Here is a 24,218-nt window from a genome sequence, read left to right as displayed (position 1 = left end):
AGCAAGAGGGAGCTCCTGGCTGGCTGCGACTTGCTGGCTGAAAGCCCTGAGAAGGCGAAGAAGTGACGGCAGGGAATTGAAGCAGCAGAGGTGGAGGTTAAAGAGGTGCAGCAGAAGGCTGCTATCCGCAGGGTCTCTGGGCTGGGACGCGGAGTAGCGGTTGGGCCCGGGTCCTCCCCCACTCACCACTGGGGACGTGGCAGGATTTGGACTGCGATACTAATTCCCCCCTTAGAAGGGGGAAGATGCATATGGTGGCACAGCTGGAGGGCTGAGTCATGAAAAGGATGCTGCGGTTCCAGGGCTGAGTTGGGTCTGCAGGCGGAAAGGGCAGCAGGAGAGACATCACCATAAGAGGGCACGCCAGCTGAGAGAGCTAATCCTCGAGACAACGAGCAGGAAGTGCCACTCTGGTGAGTGAACTCTGTCATAGGTCCTAAGACTGTAGGTCTGAGAAAAGGGTGGATCAGTGCTTCCCTTTCGTCCACTGACAGAAAACATGGTTACCCAGTTCCAGGGGTTGAAAGACAGGAAGCTAGCCCTGAAAAGTTTATCCCTCTCTTACCTGAAGGGTGGATTCAGCACCTGATTCAGAGAAGACTGGCTCTGCAACAGTGGGGAAGGAGTATGCCATTTCAGGAGTGAGGGGAGAAGGTCTGGATGTCAGTCTTTTAATGGCAAAGCATGCTAGGATTGCTTGAAAGTCCTTAAAATATAGACTCTTCTGCCTCTCAGGGCAGCTGGAGGAAAGACGGTGCGGAGGAAGGAAATTGTTTGATTGAGAATGCTCCAGAGGAAGCAGAGCCAGTGAAGAGAGCTTGTAGAGGCTTGGAGGAGTTTGTTTCCCACATGGTTTTTGATCTCTAACAACCACGGTTGGGATATGTTACTTTGCAGTTTGGAGGATGGGTCAGTATGTTAGTTATCTGTGTGTCTTGCGAGCTAATAAATGCTTTGGGTTTAATGAAAATCTCCTTTCACCTTTGTTCTTTATCTCACCACTTCTGTGGTGGGCAGAGGCATCCTGTCTCGCTGCTCTGGTCCTGCAGGAGGAGGCCTGAGAGCGAATGCTGGAGTTAGGCAATGCTGTTGGCATGTTGCATCTGAGCTTTTTGGTACACAGATTTGACATAAGTCTTCAATCATCTGATGGTTGACCACAGAGTCTAAACTATAATTCAATTTTCATCCATCCCACTTTCTCCTCGTGTTGCGTAGATTTCTGCAGTCTCCATTCTTCTTTCTCTATTTGCAGTGCTATCCTGGGCACACTTAACATTTAACACTTTGGGGTGGGGAAAGGTTCAGTCTTGGGTCTTACATATACTCATCCCTCGGGGACCAAATATTAACTAAGAGCTGGTAGATACTGATCTCAGTAGGCAACCAGAGAGGGTCGTCCTCCTCCTCCTTGCTTATTCCTCTTCCTCTCCCTTGCTCCAGAGCCTTTAGCAAATCAGATGGCCTCCTTGGCTCCCTATGTAAAACAAGGAAGATGCCATCTTCCAGTCTTCTGTTCTTTTTACGAAGCTTGCAGCGCTGTTCTGCAGCTGATGCTTATTTTGGCCTCTTTTTACTCGTGTGTGGCCTTTGTTGTCTTGTGCTGTCTTCTCCCTTCTGACAGCATCTGGAACAGAAATGAAAAGCATGAAGAATATTCAGTGCAATGCATTTCCTGACTGTGTTTCAGATATGAAATACATGAAGGATATGTGGGAACAGGAGCTATACTGATTTACCTCATCTGAAGATCTGGCTCTTAATATTTACCACTTTTTTGGAGTGGGGTTTAGCCTAGGGTCTTACATACACATTCCTATGGGACCAGATGTTAAATGAGAGCACAGTAGTAGACACTGAAGCCCTGGATGTTCCAGCACCAGTCTAAGATCTGTTTGTATTGGACAAATCTGCCCTGTTCGATTTATAATTGAGTTACATAAGTTGATGTTAAGTGCTGACACTCTGGTGATGTGGACAGGCCTTATCAGCTACAACAGAGGAAAAGGCTATTTTGCCTTGCAAACTCAGTACTATCTTGGCAGAATGGATGTTTAAGTGGCTTACTGATCTGAAACCTGGTAAACAGAGAAGTTAAAACAAAGATAAATTGTTACCTGTAGTAGACAGCTGTCCAGTCCCAGCACCTAAGTGCAACTGGGCTGATTCATTAATGGCAAGTACAAATGGCCTAACTGGTAATTGCTAAGTAGCCTAGTGTGATAAATAGATCTGGCTTTATGAATAGGCTTTAATGATGGCTGCATCTATTCTGAAACTTTTAAATTGTGCCATTCTAGTACCATTTTGGTGTCAGTAACTGTGCAATTCAATTACCAGTGGGGAAGCCTATGTACTTCTAGGCTCAGAAGAAACAACACAGTTGAAAATACAGCAGTTGCCTAGAGCCAGATTCATAACAAAGGTGGGAAACTGAGCACAAGGTTGGTAGTGGTCCTGCGAGGGGCTGAGATGGTTCCTTTATGTAAGCAGTTGGTTTTCTAGGCATTAATTAACAACACACTGGGATTCCTATGCCCTGGCTGTTTGCCATAGGGTAAAAGCACACAAGACCAGATTTCACAGTCCGTGACATGTTTTTCATGGCTGTGAATTTGGTAGGGCCCTACTGATGACTTATAAATGGATGGGCAGGGCAGGGCAACTTTCTTTCTTACAGGAGGCCATATCCACACTTAAAATGACAAAAGGTATGCACAGTGCATCAATGAATTTGGCTGCTGGCCCCACAAAAACACACACAAGAAAATCATTTTAATAATGAGCAAAATACCTTGTCTGGAAGGTCCTTCTCCTTAGTTCTCTCTTCCATTCCCAGTGGTGAGCTTTGATAGTCAGTCCCTAGAATCTGGAGCGTTCAGAGTCCCCATCCCTGTCATAGTCCCCACCTTTGTGCTGCTCCTGCTGCCAACTTCTGCCCCTCCACCACACGCCACCAGATTGTTCCTGGATGCTGTTCAATAGCATGGGAGGCTCAGTGGATGCAATACGCTTCAGAATCTGCTTCAACTCATTTAGGAAGGAGCAGATGTGCCTTCCCAGCCTGGAGGTTTGGTTGTTGTCCAAGACCTTGTTAAAGTGCACTTGAAAGGCTTTATCTTTTGTCCTAGCACTGATTAGTTCTGTGGTCAAGCTCTGGCCAGCCTCTGAGCAATTTTCACATACACCACAGTGTTCTGGAGTGGAGCTTGGACTGACAGTGGCAAAACTAAGAAGTTGTCATAACCATGAAATCTTACTTAGAACTGGAAGAGCCAATAAATGTGAGTCATTCAATCATACTTTCATTTGATGGTTAAAACTAAAATGTACTTTACATCTGAAAGTTGTACTTTCACAATAAAGAGATTGCACTACAGTACTTGTATGAGGTGAACTGAAAAATACTGTTTCTTTTGTTTATCTTTGTTACAGTGCAAATATTTGTAATCCAAAATAATATAAAGTGAGCACTGTACACTTTGTATTCTGTTTTGTAACTGAAATCAATATATTTGAAAATGTAGAAAAAATCAAAAAATATTTATAATAAATTTAAGTAGGCATTCTATTATTGTTTAACTGTGCGTTTAAAACTGATTAATTGCAACTAATTTTTTAATCTAGTTAATTTGTTTTGTGTTAATTGCTTGAGTTAACTGAGATTAATTGACAACCCTAATTTAAACAGCATTTTCTGTATTATGTAATTTGTGACAGTGTTCAGACAAATTTTTATTAATATTTTACATACACAAAGAAAAAACATATGATACTCAGTTAGGAATGACCTTTATAGTATAACAAGAGTAAAATAAAATTAGAACAAAAGTAGGATCTTCATGAGAGAGTACACAGAGCAGCTAGCAATAGGAAAAAACAAAACTCAAGCTTCAGAGTCAGAAGCACACTTTGCTATCGAGAAATACAGAGCAAAGAATTTCTACAAACTTTTGTTATTGCCATGAAAGAAGGAGAGCACACAAACCTCTTTTCTGCTACAGAGACAGCAGAGTCAAGACCCACAGAATTTTTCTGGACTGTAAAATTATTTTTAAACCTAGACTAGGCCTACTCAACTACAGAACATACCATTGGCTGCTGAGGGGAATTATTGTCGGTTCATATGGAAGAACAGTTACATCTAGATAGCTTCCTATGAAGCTATCCAGAACAACAAGCAGAGACCAAATCCAGAAACACAAAAGTCTTCTTCCTTTTGCTAATTACCTTCTTTTTGTGGGAAACAAGGAAAACACATCCGTACTCAGCCTGTATAGCCTCTCTACAGTATAGATACTTCGCTCACCAAATACTCCTGTTCTACCTCCAAACGGTCGAAGGGATGATCAGAAATGGCCTGATATGGTTCATGCCTTCCCTGTCAGATCAAACCCAGAGGGTCATTAAGGGCAACTGTTCCTCCACCTCCAAACCATTCACTTGTTGAGACCCACAAAACTCAGTCCTTTTCTCCCACATTATTCCATACCTATAAAAATTGTTGCCAGATACCATAGTAATAGGGGCCATATAGCAGATGCCAGGGCCACATGGGTCAGTTTCCTCTTTTGAGGAGAAATAAGTGACATGGAGTCTAGCAGGGCATTGCTTAATGCAATTTGTTCATTTTAAATTGTAGATCAGCCTTTGACTAGAGGTGGTCCCAAACAGCACACAGGCAATCCCCCTTTCAGGAATCTCAGTCCAAAATCCAATGCCCAGTTCCCAAGAAGCAATTACACAACAAGCATGGATTCATATGGAGAGATTAACAAATTCTTTAGCTATTTGCCATAACACTCCCCACAAAAAAACCCCATAACCACAAAACAAACTAACAACAATACAGTATTTCTTCAAAAAACTACAATACATAAGAAAAAGAACTTGTAAGACTCCGTGTAACAGTGACGTCTGATGATTTGTGCCATAAGAAGTATCTTATGGGTGAGCCGGTGAGCCAACGCAGGCTGAAGTGCCAGAATGCAGACAACTTGCAGCTCTGCATGTCCTTTATTGCCATATGTAAACAGCACTATGTCCCAGTGTTCCCGAACCTAGCTGAAATCAGCAAATGGTAAAGATTTGGCAAGACTGAGGTGAAGCTGGTAGGAAAAGAAAAGCACTTGGAAGAACTAGCCTCATCTGTCACATCTCTCACTGTTGTGAGCATTTTCCCTCAGACTGTTAAATCAGGCCACAGCCTTGGGACATTTTTGGTCTCCTCAGTACTACTGGATGCCCAAATAGCCATGGCTCACTTCCATCTGTATTCCATCCTACTGAACATAAATCTGGCCATGGGGATCCACACATTTGTGATCTCCAGCTTTGATTATTACAATTTATGGTGCTTAGAATAAGTCACACACACTTTGTTTAGCAGTAAAAGCTGTTGTGAACTCATAATCCCAGTGCTTTGCTCTCTGCACTGGCTCCCCAATGAATACAGACTCCAATTCAAGTTCTCCATCCTGACAGTCAATGCTCCCCCATGATTGTCCCTAGCTATCCAAGAAATCAACTCTGTCTGACCATGCCCATGCCCGTGCCCCTGTAAAATTCAGCTACATTCCATTGAAACAATGAAACCTATCAACAGACAGAACCTTCACAGGACCAGGGCCTAGACTATGGACTCAGTCTGACAAAAGATACTGAATACCAAACTCATTACTTCCAGAACTAAATGAAAAACTCTTTTCTTTGCTTTAGCTTTCCTTCAGTTTAACAAGGACAGCATGCACACAAAATTACATTAATGGAGTTATTTCTCTTATGGTATGAGAAGAAAGAGAGAGAGAACTAGTTATTGTTATAACTATTTCAAATACCTAGGAGATGCTCAGATATTAAAATGATGGGGTCATATAAGTACTTAGATCCATCCCATAAATATGCAAAGGTGCAAGGTACAAAAGCCAAGTTATAACACATTTATTTGCTATGAGACAAAACTTTCCTGAGCTTTCTGATATCCCAGATTTTGCCTTCATGAGACCATAGCTTAATGGGAGCACAATAAACTAATACACCTAGATCAACCCCTTCACATGTAAATGATTTCATGTCTGACTCACCTGAACTCAGATCTCTGACATTATTACATTAGTAACCATTAAAAAGTCCTGATTCATTAACAATTAACACATACTTTGATTGGGGTTAACCCAGATTTTCCCTCCTGAAACTGAATGGGAAATAATTGTGGTAACGGTGTGATATCTGTTGGTAAGTGTTGGCTTTCTAATGGCAACCACAGTGCAATCACAGATGGACAGACATCCAGTAACCCATGTTTAAGTTTTAAAATATATTGAAAAGATTCAGACAACCAGATAAAGATATTACCATACTTTATAAAGCTCTGAATAGAGCTGAAATAGTTAAGTTACCACACACAGTGAAATGAAAGGAAAAATGAAATGCCGAATTTCAAGGTACTCTAAAATGACGTTTGGGCAGATATACTTCAAAAATATGAATCACTACCTCCATCATGTAGAGATTCTCAATAGAAAATGACTACATGCTACATCTATATTCCAGTAATCACCAACCAAATGATGTCTAACATTCCGAATGTTTGCTGGAGAGGATATGGACAAATAGGTCACTGCACACTCATATAGGAAACTGCGCAAAGATCCAAATATTTTGGTCATGATACAAAAACGTGTACAGAAAATGGTCAACATACTTGTATAAAAATCCAGCTAATTATATTCTGGGAGAACTTTCCCCAACCCTATAAAACAACAATGGATTTTAACAAAAGCAACAGGAAATACTTCACTGTGCTTTGCCTCACAAGAAAAACCCTAGCATCATACTCTGACTAAACAACACATGAGGGATATAACAAATTACTGTTCGGATTAGACAATTTGAGGGACTTTGGGTTTTAGCCAATGAGCTAATTGTAAAAAACAAAGACAAAGAATGACCTTGACCTAAAACCAAATTGTAGTATATCTAAGGAGATGTCAATCTTTCACCCCATGCCCTGTTTACCCAGGCTCACAAACATGGTGTCATATATCATTCATTTCCCTTCATATTTCCAGGTTGTTGCTAAATCTTGCTGTTTCTCCCTCTATCGCCAAAAATCCATTATTTTCTCTTCTTTGCTACCGCTAAAATACTGTTCCATACCATCCGCAAAACAGCTCCATAAAAGTGGATCATGGAGTTCTGTGTCTTTCATACTGACTTAGTTTGCAATTTCAAAAATTATTTTTCTAAATGACAGTACTGAAAACTCAGCCTGGCAACTGAAAGTCAAGTTGACTTCTTTCTGGCTCATGCATCATCAACAGTAGCAAAGATTCTGCAATTATAACTTAATGACTCTGCTAATGGGCAAACCAGAAAGAATTTAATTCATTCTTCCATGACTGGGTTGGCTCTACAGAGCTGACAGAAGTAAAAAGTAGCAGACTTTTTCTTACAAAATCAATGTAAACTTATCAAATGAAGTTATTGTTTGCTACTAAAGCAAGCAAATACCCATAGGGAGCAAATCGTGGAATCTCAGAATACGTGCCTGTTGGGAAACAGAAGACTGATGGACTGTAAACTGGTAATGAGATACACCACTTTAACAAATTGTCCAATTTCAAATAATCTAAGTTATCTGTGTGTGTGTCACAAGCATCTAGACCAGAGGTCCCCAAAGTGAGGGGTTGGCCCCCTTACGGGGGTGTGGAGGAATGTCCAGGAGGGTTTGGCAGGGCCTGGGCCAGCCCCCACAGAGGTGGGAAGGGAGCGGAACCAAGCTCCTCCTCAGCTCTGCTCTGGTCCAGCCACATCCCAGCTCCCGACCCTGCGCCTGGCCCCGTCCTCAGCCTCGGCGCGGCTCCACCGATGGCCCCGCACCAGCCCCCAGCCTCGCTGCTGGCTACGGCTCTGTTCCCGGCCCAGGGCCAAGGCTGGGGGCAAGGCCAGAGCGGAGCTGCACCCGGCCAAGGGCCTGGCTGCTGGCCTCCGGCCCCCACCGCAGCCTGGCTGCGGTTCCACCACCGCACCTCCACAGCCCTCCTGGCTCTAGGGGAGCGGGGACAAGGGTAAGTGGGGGGCGCAATCTTCAAAAGTTTGGGGACCGCTGATCTAGATACTACCATATCCTTGCTTTGCCCAAGTTTTTAAAAGTTCAGCTTTTAAGAGGAATATACAGTAATAAAGTAAATCACTATAATGTGCTAACGTGGTATTTACAGCACAATGTCAAAAGGGTACGTTAGAGTCCAAATTAAAATTTAAACCTTTCGAACTGCTGCTGATAAAACTGAATTGGGAGAAACAAAAATGGAATATTTTTCACACTAATTAAAACTCCCTGTTTAGAATAAAGAAAAGGAGTACTTGTGGCACCTTAGAGACTAACAAATTTATTTGAGCATAAGCTTTCGTGAGCTACAGCTCACTTCATCGGAATGTAAGGATTGCTGTACTGGGTCAGACCAATGTGCCATCTAGCCCAGTATCCTGTCTTCCAAGACTGGCCAGAACCAGATGCTTCAGAAGGGGCGGAAAGATTAATTAAGGCCTGGGCTGTAGCTGGGGGACTCTTTTTCATCTGACTGTTTCTCTTCAGTTCCTATCTATGCTTTATAAACTTCTATCCTGTCTTCTTTACTAGGATCTAGAGAATCTCTTTTAATTACTCCTCCCCTAAGGGATGTGTCTGTCTGAACCATGTGCTCCTCCACCCCGTCAGCTTTCCCTCAGTTTAAAACGCCTCTACAACCTTTTCAATTTTATAGGCTCCTCCTTTGTCAAAAGGTTCCCCAGTTCCTAATAAACCTAAATCCCTCTTCCAAACACCATCATTTCATCTATGCATTGAGATGCTGCAGTTCTGCCTGTCTACCTGCCCCTGTGTGTAGTACTGGAAGCATTTCAGAAAATGCTACCATTGAGGTCCTGAACTTTAACCTAGCAGCCTACATTTGGCCTCCAGGACCTCTCTCTTACATTTTTCCCTATGTCATTGGTACTTACATGTACCATGCCCACTGGCTTCTCCCCATCACTGCACATAAAGCTAACTAGATGTTTGTAATTTTCACACTTGTCAGGCAATTCACCATGCTATTCTCCCAGTCATCACAGACCCAACTATCTATATTTCTAATAATCAAATCCCCCATTACTATTACCTGTCTCTTCCTAATAACTGGGGTATCCTCAGTGTGAAAGATTCCCGTGACATCATCTGGAAGGAGGCTCCCAACTATGGGATTGTTTCCCTCCATTCCAGCTTTATGTTCTCTTTCCCTGAGACTTTCCTCCTCCTCAACAGCACAGAGGCTGTCAGCCTGGGGAGGTGAAACCAGAACTGCTTTATTGTGTCACAGAAAGTCTTGTCTATGTATCTCCCTGTCTCCCTTAACTCCTTCTGTTCAGCCATACTAGTATCAAGAGCCCATACTGACTCAGAAGACAGTGATCAGAACGTGGGGAAGAAACAAAAATAAAATGTACTTTTTTTTTTAAAGCACCTATTCTTTAAAAAAGAAATCTAAAAGGGACTGGACTTGAAAAGAAACTCTGAACGGAGGAATGGGGCAATAGGTGGACATCAATGTAGTTTCCCTCCATCAACAATTACATGCATGTTCCTAGATTGGTGTTTGTTGAGATACATACTCCAGTTTAGGAAAATGTACGGGCCACCAAAAAAAGGTTGCAAAATAAAACACTGCTAACTATAGACAAACAGATTAGTAAAAGGACAAATATTCTAAAAATAAATGGTTGAAAAATATGATTTTCAAATTGACAATGTTCACTTAATCTGATAACGAGGTCAGTGTTCAGATTCTTTCCACATCTGAAGAGTCTGAGAGAGTCTGACATTGTCAAGTCTCAACTCAGACAATTATCATCAATTGGGGGGAATTTGAGGACCACCTGCATAGTATCTATTGCTAATCTGCCAGCAAAGTCACAGAAGTTTGCTTGTAGTTTACAACACGCTATGCTGCATGGGCCTGATTCCAGTCCAAGTTATACTTGTGTAAACCTGGAGAAGTGTCACTGAAATGAATGAATGAAGGAGTTACGACTTTGAAAAACAGGTATGCGATCAGAATCCAGACTGAAGCTACTCTTTAAAGACTTTTAGTGGAACACTAAGATCGTTTCTAACATTGTACTATCAAGAGAAGGTAAAAGTTGCCAGTTTTGGCAGTGACATTTTATATGCTCTCATTGGAAACTACATACAATCGGTTGGTACTCTAGTAATAATAGTACACAATGACAGACATTATTAAAGATAGAATAGAAGCATTGCATTGAGCATACCAGAAGAAAAGAACAGAAAATCTTTCAGTTTACTATGATTCCAGTTATGAAAGTGCAGATGGTAAAGTCACAATGAAAGGGTTCTATTGTTTTTATTCCCAGAAGTGAGACACACTCTAAATGCCAAGTGTTGGCTGAAAATTATTTTGCTTTCACACATCATGTGGGTTTTTTATAATATGGCTATTGGAATTCTAGTATTCTGTACCACTCATTTGTCTAACGGATGACATGTGGTCTAAAGTGAAGCATGGTGGCTCAGGCTTGCTGGTCTTCACACCATGTACTGCCCTTCACTGGTTCCCCATACTTCCCCATATATTAGTATTGGTCATAATGATACTCCCCAGTAGCCAATAATGTACAACAATAGTGATCAAATTATCTTTAAAGTAGTAACATCCAATTCTCATTTAACTCATCAGATCCCTGTTGACGTTTGAAGCACAAAGATCAAAGTTTTCAGGGAGATCTATTTATCTATCACCAATGCCCTCCTCAGTTGCCACATGTTGCACTGGTAAGTGCATGGACTTTCAACATTATGTGTTTAAAACTGGTTATCGGGGGATTAATTGCAGGACACAAGGGCTTGGCTATGGGAGAATTAATCTCTCTGCATTAATCTCTCTCCATCTAAGTGGTCTTATTGTCCTTCTAAAATAACACAAACCACAAAGGTATTTCTGTCAAGCTGTCTGGAGTGGCTCATGACCATGAGTGCCAACCTCAGGGAAGACTGTTGAGAAGCAGGGCGCAGACCCCAAACTGGTTGTGTGTTCTATACTTAGATTTCTTCAACCAAGTATCAAGCGTGAATTCCTCAAGCCCTATAACAGCCTAAACATGGAGTCACAGACAGTCCCATTGGGCACTCCGGCCTATCTTGTCACCCAGGCAAGCCTGTCTCTGTGACAGATGCCCCCTTGCACCAAAAATCACAACAATATTCATGCTACTCCCAGTCCCAAAGGACCAATCACCCCAGATTAATTGCACCTCAGATCTTACACCAAAGACAATACTTGTAGCTAATCCTATAATAACTAACTAAAGATTTATTGATTAGGAAGAAGAAATAAGAGTTATTTACAAGCTTAAAGCTTAAAACATACACACACAAATGAGTTACAGTTTTAGGCTTCAAAAAGTAATAGACGCTTCTGTAATGTGAAAGCTTTACAGTAATTAATGCTTCTTTCCTGGTGAGTTGCACAGTTACAGAGGTTTACAATGTAAACACTCAATATAACTTTATACCCTGGGTTACGGCTGTTCTAAGAGAGATCAATAGATGCAACGTCCTACAAGCATTTAATCAAGTCTAAACACATTTTTTTATAACTCTAAAATCTATTTTAACAGTACTATCACACAGGTGAACCAGACTGGCTTCCAGCTATGCATTTCTCAGTGTTCAGTGAGGCCTAGAGGCCTTGGCATGAGCTGGCACCTGGTCTGCCAGTACCACAATTTCAAAACACAAATCATAATCTGTTGTACATTTGATCCTCTATTTATGTTGTATTTTTTTGCCTGGATCCCTGTGAACTGTTAAAAAGTATCTCATCTCACACACTTTCTATATTTTTGATATGGATAGTTGGCTATTGCAAGATAAGAGAGGGATCGTGGCATCAGAAGAACTGTTTCCTTTTCTTGTCTTAGAATTTCTCTAGGGTTTCTTCTCTTTTTGTACAGAAAAATAGGGAGTTTTGTGAACATCGGCCAAATCAGCACATCCCAATGCTTTTTATATTTGTTTATTTTGCATGTTGAACGTCATCACACTGGTGAGTGGTGTGACAGTTTCTTTTGATGTCTTCTTTGTCAGCAAATTGCCTCTGATCTCAGTTTTGTCCATTGCTTAAAATAAATGTCCCTCCTACATCCACCTTACAAAAACAAAATAAAACAAAAACCAATCCCTCCTCCCCCCACCCCCACACATCTGTCAGCCAATGTAGTCCCTGTTCAAGAGAGCTGTTGGGCATGAGGCAAAGGGAATGGGCTGGCATAGAAGATGAAGCCAGGTGGTGCAACCCTATGGCTTTGTACCTTGTGCAAATCTGATTTCTCAGGTTTTGTGAGGGAATGGGTGAATTTCACCAAAAGAAATGAAAAGTGACCTAACCAAGGTGCACATAGTTTTGAGAAGTTACTCCTATGAACTACTGCAGCTGGTAGCACAAAGCAGCACAAATGTAAACTAACAGAAGCTTGGCTTAAAGGCACTTTAACAGAGACTGTTTTACTCAAAGTCTGAAATGTCTGTAGAAAGTACTATCAAAAAAGACAACTAGTGTCAATGTTTTTCAAAAAGTGGATTCAGCAGCTACCTGGGGTGGGAGAAATGAAGGAAGCTGAGAAGGTGGAATTGGAAGGGCTGGTTGTGCTCCTTTTGGTCTAATTTTTTTTTGTAGATTGCAGTGTCCGCTAAGAACATAAAATAATGTTTGGTCTGTGATTTGTTCATAAGCATTTAGTTGTCAGTATTCAAAATTCTACAGGAGAGCTACTGTTTGCTGATTAATTTTGACTGGACACATAGTTCATCTAGCATGGTTTCTGCTCCCTGTCTGGATGAGCATGTCTTATAATCAAGTTTCTGGTGCAAATACTCAACATTTATTTTCTTTACTATTCTCTAATATTTGCTCAAAATTCATGTGAACATTCCAGACAGTCAATTCATTCACTCAAATATGTGAGCAACAAACACAGCTGAAGCAAATTCAGTTTTTTTATTCAAGTGAATACTGGATTTGTCAATTTTTGAAATTGTCATCTAGCTCAAACCGCATGCACCAAAGAAAAGGACCAACAAAAACAACATAATATAAAGGGGGAAATGCCCTGGTTTTAACTCTGGTAGAATTTGCAGCATCCTCTAAACATATTTCAGTCCTTTAAATATAATAGCAGATTAATGCTGCCATACAAAATAAAACTGGCTCAATGTCCACTGAAATGATATGGCCATGTTTACTGGACTAAATTTTGTCTTCACTTACATCCATGCAACACTACAGACTTCAGCAAAGCTGCATAGGTAGAACTTGGGGGAGAGGGGGAGAGAATGTAGCTCCAGCAGTGATTTAACTGATAAACACTACACTGTAACTCACCAATGCAATTTAACAATACTAAGATGTCTCATACTGACATACCTGTAACCAGATATTAATATATCCATTGGGAAAATATCCACATTTTCAGGATCTGACATATGGAGCATCGTTTGAGACATGAGTATTTGATGGCAAAGCAAGACAATTAGAACACTCTAAATTCTTGATACTTGTTAGAAGAACACCAGGCCCACCTAGTGGAATTTTCATTTACTACAGTGATTTTTTTAATGCCATTTTGTAAACTGTAATTGCAAATGTAAGCTCCCTTCAGGGGATGTTAGATGCTAATATATAATACAACCCATTGAAACCTAAGAGTAAGGGATGGAAAAGACACATTAGGTCTTTAGTTCATCTCCTTCCATTGCAGGACCATTCCCCTATTGCACACTATTGTTTTTTCCTCTGGTTTTATATGTGCCAATAGATGCACTACTTGCTTTGGGAGACTGCTTCACAGCCTTTATAAATGGTATCAGGAAGTTACTTTAATTCATTTTAGTGTTTCTTTTCTTAATTTAATCCTATTATTTTCAGTCATACCCCCTTGTACCATTCTAAATAAATTCCTCTGCCTCCTTAGTGTTTATACTCTTCATATATATATGTAGATTTATCATTTTCCTTTCACATTGCATAGTGAAGATTTACATACACAGATATAGATATTTAACTCTTTTAACCTTTTCTTATAAATTTTCATTGATCACCTTGCAAGTTTTGTTGTTTGTCTGGATTCTGGTCAATATCTTTCTGACAATAAGGTGCCCAGAACTAAATGAAATATTCCAGGTGTAGTGACATTAGGAACTATTAGCTCCTAGCACTGTGATACTTTTCATAAGTGAGAACTACTTTGGTCTCTCTTTTGGTGCTCTATCACATGTCTAGCAAGATATCCTCCTTAGACTGTCAGCATTATTGTTTTTAGACACCTCCCCCCGTGATGTGAATGTGTTCCCACAGATATTTATAACTTTCATGTTTCCAGCTTGAATCTCATTTTATTATTTTCTGTCCATCTGGGTTTCTTTATTCTATTTCTCTGTCCTCACTTCTTTGCAATGCCTCCAAACATAGTAACATCTGTAAATTTCATTAGCCTGGTGTTTACTCTCTTGTTCAGAACATTAGGAGACAAGAGAGAAGCAATTATTACAGAACTTAAATAGACAGAGTTGACACAGTGTTCTGGGTCACATTTAAAAACCCACTTGTGCACACACAATCTTAGGCAACATTTTTGCACACTATTATTCATGCACCAACAATTTACACACCTCAACTATGCACTGTATAAGTATTGTGGTCACCAATGACCGCCCTACACCTTTAAGCGTGGGTGGGGTGGGCCAAATGAAGGGAACAGTGCTTTAAGGCAGGGGAGATGAAAACTGCTGCAAAAGGGTCAGCATGGTCACTGACTCATCCCCTAGGTTTGAGGGTTTAAAAGGGGCAGCTCTGTGTCTGAAGCCTCCCTTTTACATGGAGCAGGCTGATGCAGGACTCACCCTCCCTCCCATTTAGGTGGTGAAATACCAGGTTTGGTCAAGACCTGCTGTGAGCATTGCGCTAGCTGCTGCCCCTTGTTTAGGGGGGCTGATAAGGAATTTTTCCCTTACTAACATATTGGCTTGGGTGCAGTTGGGGTTTTTTGCCTTCCCCACAGTGGGTTCAGGAAGGGCTCTGTTCATGCATGGCATGAAGGGCGGTAGCCTGTATATTGCAACTCATTTTTTAAATGTAGGGTGGATGTCCAGTGCAGGTATTCCATAGGGAAGGGATACAGTGACCAGATAAATGGCTTGGAAAAGGACTTAAAGAAGTGTTCATTAAAGGAACAAATGGGGAGCGGTTGGGGACTCCTATGATTGGTATGGCAGGGAGCCAATCCCCCATTCTTATAGCCCACCTTAACCGTCCTGTGTGGGTGGGTGTGTGTGTGTGGATGGTAAGGTCCCAGCAATGGATTTGCTGGAGGGACCTAGATGGAAAAGGGGGGAGCTGGTAAAAGCCCCCCAGGCAATTATGGAATAAACATAGGGGTTACCTGCACTGTATACTTTCATCTGCCGGATAGTCCCAGACATCTAATAATAAAGTTGCAGCCTGATTAAACCCATGTCAAATGTCTCCTGTCCCCCTTTTTGGTATAGCCAGACAACGATGTACACAAACTGTGCATGCATGTAACTTAGTGAACACAAATTGAGCCTGGCTTAAGATACATTTTGACAGTTTGGATCTATAAGTTGTCATTTTTACAACAGGTTTCAGAGTAACAGCCGTGTTAGTCTGTATTCGCAAAAAGAAAAGGAGTACTTGTGGCACCTTAGAGACTAACCAATTTATTTGAGCATGAGCTTTCGTGAGCTACAGCTCACTTCATGCATCCGATGAAGTGAGCTGTAGCTCACGAAAGCTCATGCTCAAATAAATTGGTTAGTCTCTAAGGTGCCACAAGTACTCCTTTTATTTTTACAACAGGTAACCGACCTAGTCAGGCTTGCCTCACAACCATTAACTAATCAGATGGGTGCAACCTAAAGTTGATGAGTTTTACATGTGTACCTCCTGATTTTTATGTGAACAGGACAACAGAATTAAACTGGAACCCTTGTGAGCCTGTGACAGATCTCACTGCTAAAGCTGTGAAAATTACAGATTTTTCAATTTGCTGGCAATTAAAAAAAAAATTGGGTCAAGCACATCAAAAGTTGGTAAAAAGTTTAAAAAAATGTTTTGGGTCAAATGAAAAATGTGGTTCAATGTGAAACAAAATGTTTCATTTCAACTGAGAATTACTTTACATTTTTGACTTTTTAAAAATTTGAAGGAAATGTCAAACAAAGTAATTTCAAACAAAAATCAAAACGTTTCATTTTAAAAATGTCAATGTTTCAACATTTTGGAATTTTTTTTTTTTACATGAACAGTTTGGCAAAACAGACATGAAAATGTTTTAGTACTGTCAAAAAAAGTTTTGGCCAAAATTTTTTGCCCAGATCTGCTCCCTTCTGCAGGTAAGAAGGGATCTGTGCAAAACTGAAGCACATAGTCAACTGAATCTAGCTGACATATTTGGATCTGTATTTTCAGTGAGTATTTGGGTATAAGGTGTTTTATTCTTGCTGCCAAGCACAAAATGGACTCTGATTACTCTGCAATTAACTTCACAAAGAACATCATCCTTCTTGGAACTTATCGTATTAAGTGCAGTTTGGTCCAGCTTTCAGTACTCCTTCAGGCAAAATTCAAAAGGCCTGATTTTCAGAGCTGCTGAGCACCTATATCTTCAGTTGAAGTCAGTGGGAGCTGTAGGTGCTCAGTACTTCTGAAAGTCAGGCCCCAAATTACCTGAATGTGAATTTTTCCCAAGTAAGTAATGCAGGATTTGGCAGAAAATATTTGGGATATAAGCCAAGCATAACACAACAGCTCAGGTGAAAGTCTGTTCTACACTGGATTATTCTACGCTTTCCTCCCCCCCCCAATATAACATATAATACAAAATAAGACTAATCCTCAATTAATGCCTGTGCTGGACACTGTCAATTCATCATGGCGATCACTAAAAGACTAGGGTACAAAAGCAAGCAGTAGTGGTTGCTATATTTTGTGCCACGCATGCCATGAAAATTAACACTGTATAGCATGGCAGGACTAAAAAAACAGATGTGTGACAATCCTTTCCACTTCCCTAATAGATGTGCTATATTCTGCAGTATGTTACAGCCATAACACTTCCAGCACCTCATATTTTGGATAAATAATTTCTATTTTGTTTTCTTACACGGAATCACATTCAGCCCGACTGTAAGCAGTTGTAACTCCATTTATTTCATAAGGCCCACATATGCCAGGGCTTAATTTGACTCAGTGTTCACAACCAGTTTAAAGAAACACTAATAATTTGCTTATTCCAAATGTCTGAAATTTCAAGAGGTGATCTTCCTATATAAGATATAATTCCAAGTTGGTTCATGCAGAAACGTGCTTCTTAGCTTTTGAAACTTCTGGAAGATAGTTTCAGGAAGAGGGTTGAATTTTCCCTTCTAAAAGCATGACACCTTTGGGAGAAAAATCTGTCTCTCAAGCCAGTTTTTTGTAAGTAGAAATAAAATCATCTGGGAAGTGTCCCATATTAATGTTAATGTTAATATTTGCATTGAGCCTTTTACATTAACAGCTGCGTCTGTGAAAAACATGCAGCCTTCCATCTGTCTAGTGGCTCTGCATTACTACACTTCAGTTATTTCACCTAATGACTGGAATATATTTTAACCTGAATTGGCCTTCTTATTCTAATGCGTGCATGGATGATTATCTTAATGGTGCATTTTGCCAAACAATGCCCCCTTTGCGCATCAGTTGGAAAAGGTGTGGATTTGGCATAAAACACCCTTTGGAGTGTGGAGGAATTCTGGAAAGGTCCAGTTAAATGTTTCAGCCTCTAAAATACTTGTATTAAACAACTTAACTGTGAATCTACTGAAAAAATGTGAACTTCCTAGTTCTGACTAGGTCAGAAACCCCATGAGAATGGCATTCCTCCTGATTTGTCAGCACTACTGCTTTCAATACTGTTTAAAGGCAGGAAACTGAGAAGTATTCAGCTTTAGATGGCAGGGGAGGGAGGAAGCGAGCCAGATATCCATAATATAAGAAGCAGATCAGATCGCTATGGTTTAAATTACATCATCGTGTTTAGTGAGTATAATGCCCCCTTTTCATGTTATTAAATTTGTATGTAGCTTTTACACATCTGTACTCCTCAGACTGCCTTAATGTAATAAACAGTTCATACATTTTAAACCTCCTTGAGCATCGCATAACAAGTAATATATTGAACATCCATCCTGGGTTACTAAAATACTGATGACCCATATAAGTAGGTAAATTAGATAGATAGGAAGGGACATACACACACTGACATGAACGCATATACACAAGCCAAACTATCTTAGATGGGCACAGCTTCACTGAAGTCATTAATCCATACCAAAAAAAAAAAAAATAAAAAAATTAAAAAATGCCAAGCCCTCTGTATACCTCCTATGACATTTACCAGCATTTATTGTTTGAGCCACAATGAGCTGCTTTTAGAATTGTCACCAAAACAGGATTAAGAATTCAAGTGAGAAACTAACAGTAGGAACAGAAGAACTCTGAAGCAACAAAAGCTCCGGTTTTCATGAAAAACATCCCTGGAGAGAAAAAAAGTTGGTGTGGGTGGAAACAAAATGATGTATAAACATAATTGTTTCTGAACAGTGTTCTTCAAAGCTTTTCAGGAGTCAGCTCCCCTTTCCAATAGATAAAATATGCTGAATTATAGTTATCAGGTTAGTTTCATGTGCAGGAGACTGACCAGGTGCCATTTGTAATACTTGTCTATTTCAGGCACTACAGTGAGAGAGTATAATTTTTTACTTGAACAACAGTAGCATTCTCACCCAGAGGTATTTCCTCCATCAAATAATCATCCACCCAAAGACTTATTGGCATAAGGGGTGATATTTATATATATGGGGGTTATATTTATATTTAAATATATGGGGGTTATATTTTTTTATACTTTTTCTTTTCTTTTTAAAGAACCAGTAGAATCTTAGAAAGATTAATTTTTTTAATGTGAAGTTTCAGATGGTAAGAATGATGTAGATGGTGATTCTGATGACTGATTACCTATAGTGTCAGTAAACATAAGTTTCTGAATATCCTCAGTCAATTATCCTCACCTTGACCTCGTGCTGCTAGAAGTTTTAGATTTCCTGGCCTTGACATATAATAGAACCTCAGTGTAATGAACACCAGAGTTACAAACCACACACCTCATTTGAAACTTGAAGTATGCAATCAGGCAGCAGCAGAGGGAAACAAAAAAAAGCAAATACAGTACAGTTGTGTTAAACGTAAACTACTTAAAAAAACGGAAAGTTTAGAAAAGGTTTGACAAGGTAAGGAAACTGTTTCTGTGCTTGTTTCATTTAAATTAAGATGGTTAAAGCCGCATTTTTCTTCTGCATAGTAATGTTTCAAATCTGTATTGTCAATGTTTAGCTGTAAACTTTTGAAAGAACCGCAATGTTTTGTTCAGAGTTACGAACATTTCAGAGTTATGAACAACCTCCATTCCCGAGGTCTGAGGTTCTCCTGTGTATTTGACTTGTAGGTTGTGACATGGAAGAGTTAAACCAAATGATTACCAAATCCAAATAAAAATGTTCACTTCCTTGTTCATGGATCTGTACTGAACTGTGAACAAAATTTACCCCTTTGCTCCTTACAAGAGAGAGACCAAGACCCAATGCATACTTAAACTAAAATACAGTACATATTAGAGCCACAAAATAGAGCAATAAACCTAGCTTACTTGTGGAAACATAGTAAATGGGCAGCACTAAACATGAAATCCCTTCTGATTTGCTTACAGCACCTTGCTTCATGAGAGTAAGTGGAGTGTACTCAAATTAAATAGGAATAGCTGCATGCCTGAGGAAATGCAGAGAAGGAGGCAGGCAATTGCCTTTTGCTCCTTATCAGAGTTCCAAAGAACATTCACAAATTTTACAATGAAAAAGCAAATTTGATTAATGCACAGCCCAAAATAAAAATGTACTAGCAAGCATAGCACCTTAAAATCCACTTCTTCAAACCATCCTTCCTGCATTGGTCTACTCTCCAGTGAACTCTTCACGCAAGCCATACCACTTGAAATGAGATCCTGTGTTTTGTCTCGTCTGATACATAGTGGACGCTTTGAAACGTGGTCTGGGTCTTTCCCGTTTTCTCCAGAGCTCCATTTTGGTGTTATATAAACATTGATTAATTATCAACAGTACAGCCTATGGTTTTGGGAAATATCTTGTATAGTGTTCTAATGGCTTTCAGGAAATTCATGAAGACAGTTCCCTGCCCCAAAGAGCTTGCAAACTACTCAATTTACAGAGTCATGTGTCACAGGGTAGATGAGGAATGATTATTCCAATGCAGATGAGGTCTGAGGATGTAAGTGTACTCCTGAATGGTTCACTTAGTCACTGGACATCACCAGGGTGGTGGGTATATGAAGGCCTGGCTGGTGCAAGCCCCAGTGCTAAATCACTACTATACTTATATTCTTCTCAGGACCAGGAGTTCCGTAACTATAAAGCACTTCATTATAAAACACATTTCAATATTTTATTACATGCCACTGTTTTTAAAACATACAGATGTTATGAGGCACCTGTATCATTTTATCTTCTGACATGACAAATATTGGCGAGCTTGGTTAACATGGAGATTTACTTATTATGGGACTGAAGACACTGGCATATAGAACACAAATTGAACATATCTAAAACTTAATTTGAAAATGTTTTAATCCATCAGGCTGGGGTTTGCATGGTAATTTGTAACATTTACTTAGTGAAAAGGCAATCATTAGATATTAATAAGGTATTTTGTGTTTCAATTATAGTCTGGTTGAGGCCAAGAGTACTAAAGGACTAAAGTAAGAACTAAATACAGCCTTAGTTGATGTAACGCAAACTGTCATGATTTCAGGAACATAACTATTTTTGTTACTGTGAAGAACAAAATTTACTTAACAAATGAAAAGGCTTTATTTGTTGATAGGTAGATGTAACTTCTGCAAGGTATATTGCTGGGAAGAATGTATGTGCAAACTTTGGTTATAGGTCAGCTTCAGTTGGTTTGCTCATTTTTATTCAGGTGTGATTTTTTTTCTCCTCTTTAGCTATATTAAATTCCCCACTTAAGCATGAGAGCATACTAGATCTCAATACCATTGATTCTAAAGATGCAGTGGAGATATATATACACTTTGGGCACAATTCTCTTCTTACCTACACCAATGTCAATCAGGAGTTACTCCACTAAAAGCAACTGAGTTACTGTAATGTAAAACTAGTTTAAGTGGGAGGAGAGTCAGACCTTATATGAAAATCCTCTTGTATTTTAAAAATCTTGACAAAATGACAAGCATATTTAATATTACATTCAACTCCTCAATCTCATTTCTCCACCTTATTCACATTTTGAATTTCCACTTTCCAGGGAGCCACAAACTAACAAAAACAAAATTGCATATCAAACCAGATCACATAGGTTAATGGTGTCTATCTATACCATTAAACTATGTGATCCCACCCTAGATCCACTGTACATCCCAGTGCTAATAGGATTAGTAAGAAGAAAGAGAATAGGTTCTACAGCATTTAAATTTATTATACCCATTAGCAAATTGTTTTTAGTTTAAACAAAAGAAATCACATACATATCCATTCTCTAGTACTCTTTTTATAGAGGAACATTTAGGAATCGGCCCAGAGTTTTGCCATCCAATCTTCCTCAGGTACTGCATCAATGTTCTTGTTAATATAGGTCTTCCAGATGTTGAACTCATAAGACAGGAAGCACAAACTGATTTGTGTTTAGTTATATTTATTGAAAACATTGTAGAAACATCCTGGGTTGGGGAACATGAATGTTTAATTCACTTTATTCACTTATATAGATTTTCATAAATCTTGCTCTATTGCTGTACAGTATATGGATTCCTTTGTTGATTATTGAAAGGACAAGTATTTTCAGTAGTTATTATGATGGCTGCATTTTGTTTCTTCAGGTGGCTTACGCATGAAGAGGGGATGAGGGGGGAATCCTCTTTGATGATGTAGCTGGCCGATCAGCTGTGAGGCAGCTCAGCTGCGTCTACCCCTGATGTTTAGTTTTGACTCTCTGATGTTGTTTTAAATAGTAGTGTAGCATCTTGGATGTGTAACCCCTGAGGAAAGCAGGATGGCCAAAACCTTGGGCTGATTCCTGTATGTATAATAAAAATAGCAGTTAGGAGAATGGATATGTAATTAGGTTTTCTTTTTTTACTAGGAATAATTGCTATGGGTGACAGAAATATAAATACTACTTTGCTAGATTCTGATCTGTTACATTGTTGTTAATCCAGAGTAACTCCACCGTCAATGGATTTACAACAGTGTAAAGGAGATCAGAATCTGACTACATTTTTTCAATGTTTGTACCATTTGCTAGTCACTAGGCACCCAAATCAAAATTTTTATTTTATTTCTTCCTGATCCTGAACAGCCATAGACTTAACATTGTACAGGATTTTCCCAATGCTTAGAACCATATTGGTGCCATTTTTCATGACTAAGTGGAAAGCTCTCAAGTTTTTTAGCAAACTAAGAAAAGCAGATCTAAACCAGCCATACTGCAAACTCATTATGTGAGTATTGTTCTGTGTATCAGTGGACATGCACACACTTCTACCCCCACTTTCCTAAATTCCTATCCAAATTCTACAATAAAGGAATTTTTAAATCCATATATTTCTGCTGACGAAAATAGTATTTTAACTTCTTTATATGAGTTTGAGAATCATGTTTTGAAAATAAATAAATAAAAAAACCCCCAAAATCTGGAGGCTGGAGAAATTGAGATTAAAAAAAGATCAAAAAAGCTAAGTATGCATAGTCTGGTTACATAGTGACTACTAAGGGAAGGGAACAACAACAAGTTCTTATAAATATTGAAATGGTGTAGATGCTAGGATTTGAGGATTTATTATTTGGAGTTGCAGAAGAAGGTATAACTAGAGCAGAGATTCTCAACCAGGGGTCCAGGGCCTCTCTGGGGGGCCGCGAGCAGGTTTCACTAGGTCCTCTAAGCAGGGCCAGTGTTAGATTCGCTTGGGCCCAGGACAGAAAGCCAAAGCCTCACCACATGGGGCTGAAGCCTGGGGCCCCGAGCCCTGCCACCAGGGGCTGAAGCCAAAGCCTGAGCAACTTAGCTTCACAGGGGCCCCTGTTGCATGGGGCCCCAGGCAATTGCCCTGCTTGCTACCCCCTAACACCAGTCCTGGCTTTTATATGCAGAAAACCATGCATATGCAGGCCTGTGGAGGTTTTTATAGCATGTTGAGGGGCCTCAGAAAGAAAAAGGTTGAGAACCTCTGAACTAGAGATAATGGGATATAATTAATAAAAGAAAATGCAGATAAAATATCAAAGGATTCCCAACAGTGAGGTCTATTAGAATATGGAATAGTTTCCCATGGGAAGTGACAGAAGCTTCATTGCTTAGGACATTAAAGAAAACACACAAAATCTCAAAAATGTATTGATGGCTACAATCCCTCACTTTCTGGGGATGCACTGGACAAGGCAACAGGCCTTTTCCAGCTAAAGTGAAAGCAGTTTCTCCTCCTCCCTATTACACCACTGTTGACATTTCCAAAATGCTGCCCTCACCTATGCTAACAATGTTGGTGTTTGTAGATACCTGAGGGAGGAGTTATCACCCCTAAATCCTGTTGTAGAACAAAAACTACGGCCTCTAAAATGTGTCTTTCCGTCACTATCTCTGTGACTAAAATTGTTGCCAAGCTCTTTGTTATTTCCATCCTTCATCACTAAATCTGGATGGGGGGAGGCAGGGAAGGGCAACTGGAAAAGTTTAGGATCTCATGTCCTCCTCCACAGGAGCCAGAGTCCACTCATAGCTCTTCTATTTCATAACTGGGCTTCCCCCACAGGAGTTGGGGAAGCCCAAGCAGCCAGCAGGTTGGGGAGCCAGGGTGGTGGTCTCCAGTCCTTGGCAGGGGATGGAGCAGGGAGGTGAGGTGAAAGTTAAGAATGTTGGGTTGCTGTCTGCCAAGGCAACTGAAAGGGAAAGACGCCTAGGTAGCAACACATACAATGAGAAGGAAGGGAGTGGAGGAAGACATGGTTCTGGCTGTGT

General features: G+C 40.0%; 1 protein-coding gene and 1 long non-coding RNA gene across 9 annotated transcripts in view; one reads left to right on the top strand and one right to left on the bottom strand.

The window, feature by feature from the left end:
* Positions 1-24,218, bottom strand: part of ANKS1B (ankyrin repeat and sterile alpha motif domain containing 1B) — a 749,199-nt gene that overhangs the window by 204,599 nt on the left and 520,382 nt on the right. The window lies entirely within an intron of this gene.
* LOC141980537 (uncharacterized) overlaps positions 3,190-24,218 on the top strand; it is a 51,091-nt gene continuing 30,062 nt past the window's right edge. The window contains exons 1-2 of the long non-coding RNA XR_012637574.1: positions 3,190-3,284; positions 10,740-10,834. This is a non-coding gene — a long non-coding RNA (uncharacterized LOC141980537). The remainder of the gene's footprint in view (positions 3,285-10,739; positions 10,835-24,218) is intronic.

This window comes from Natator depressus, chromosome 1 (assembly GCF_965152275.1).
Source record: "Natator depressus isolate rNatDep1 chromosome 1, rNatDep2.hap1, whole genome shotgun sequence".
NCBI classification, from domain to species: Eukaryota; Metazoa; Chordata; order Testudines; family Cheloniidae; genus Natator; species Natator depressus.
This window is presented reverse-complemented; position numbering and strand designations above follow the sequence as displayed.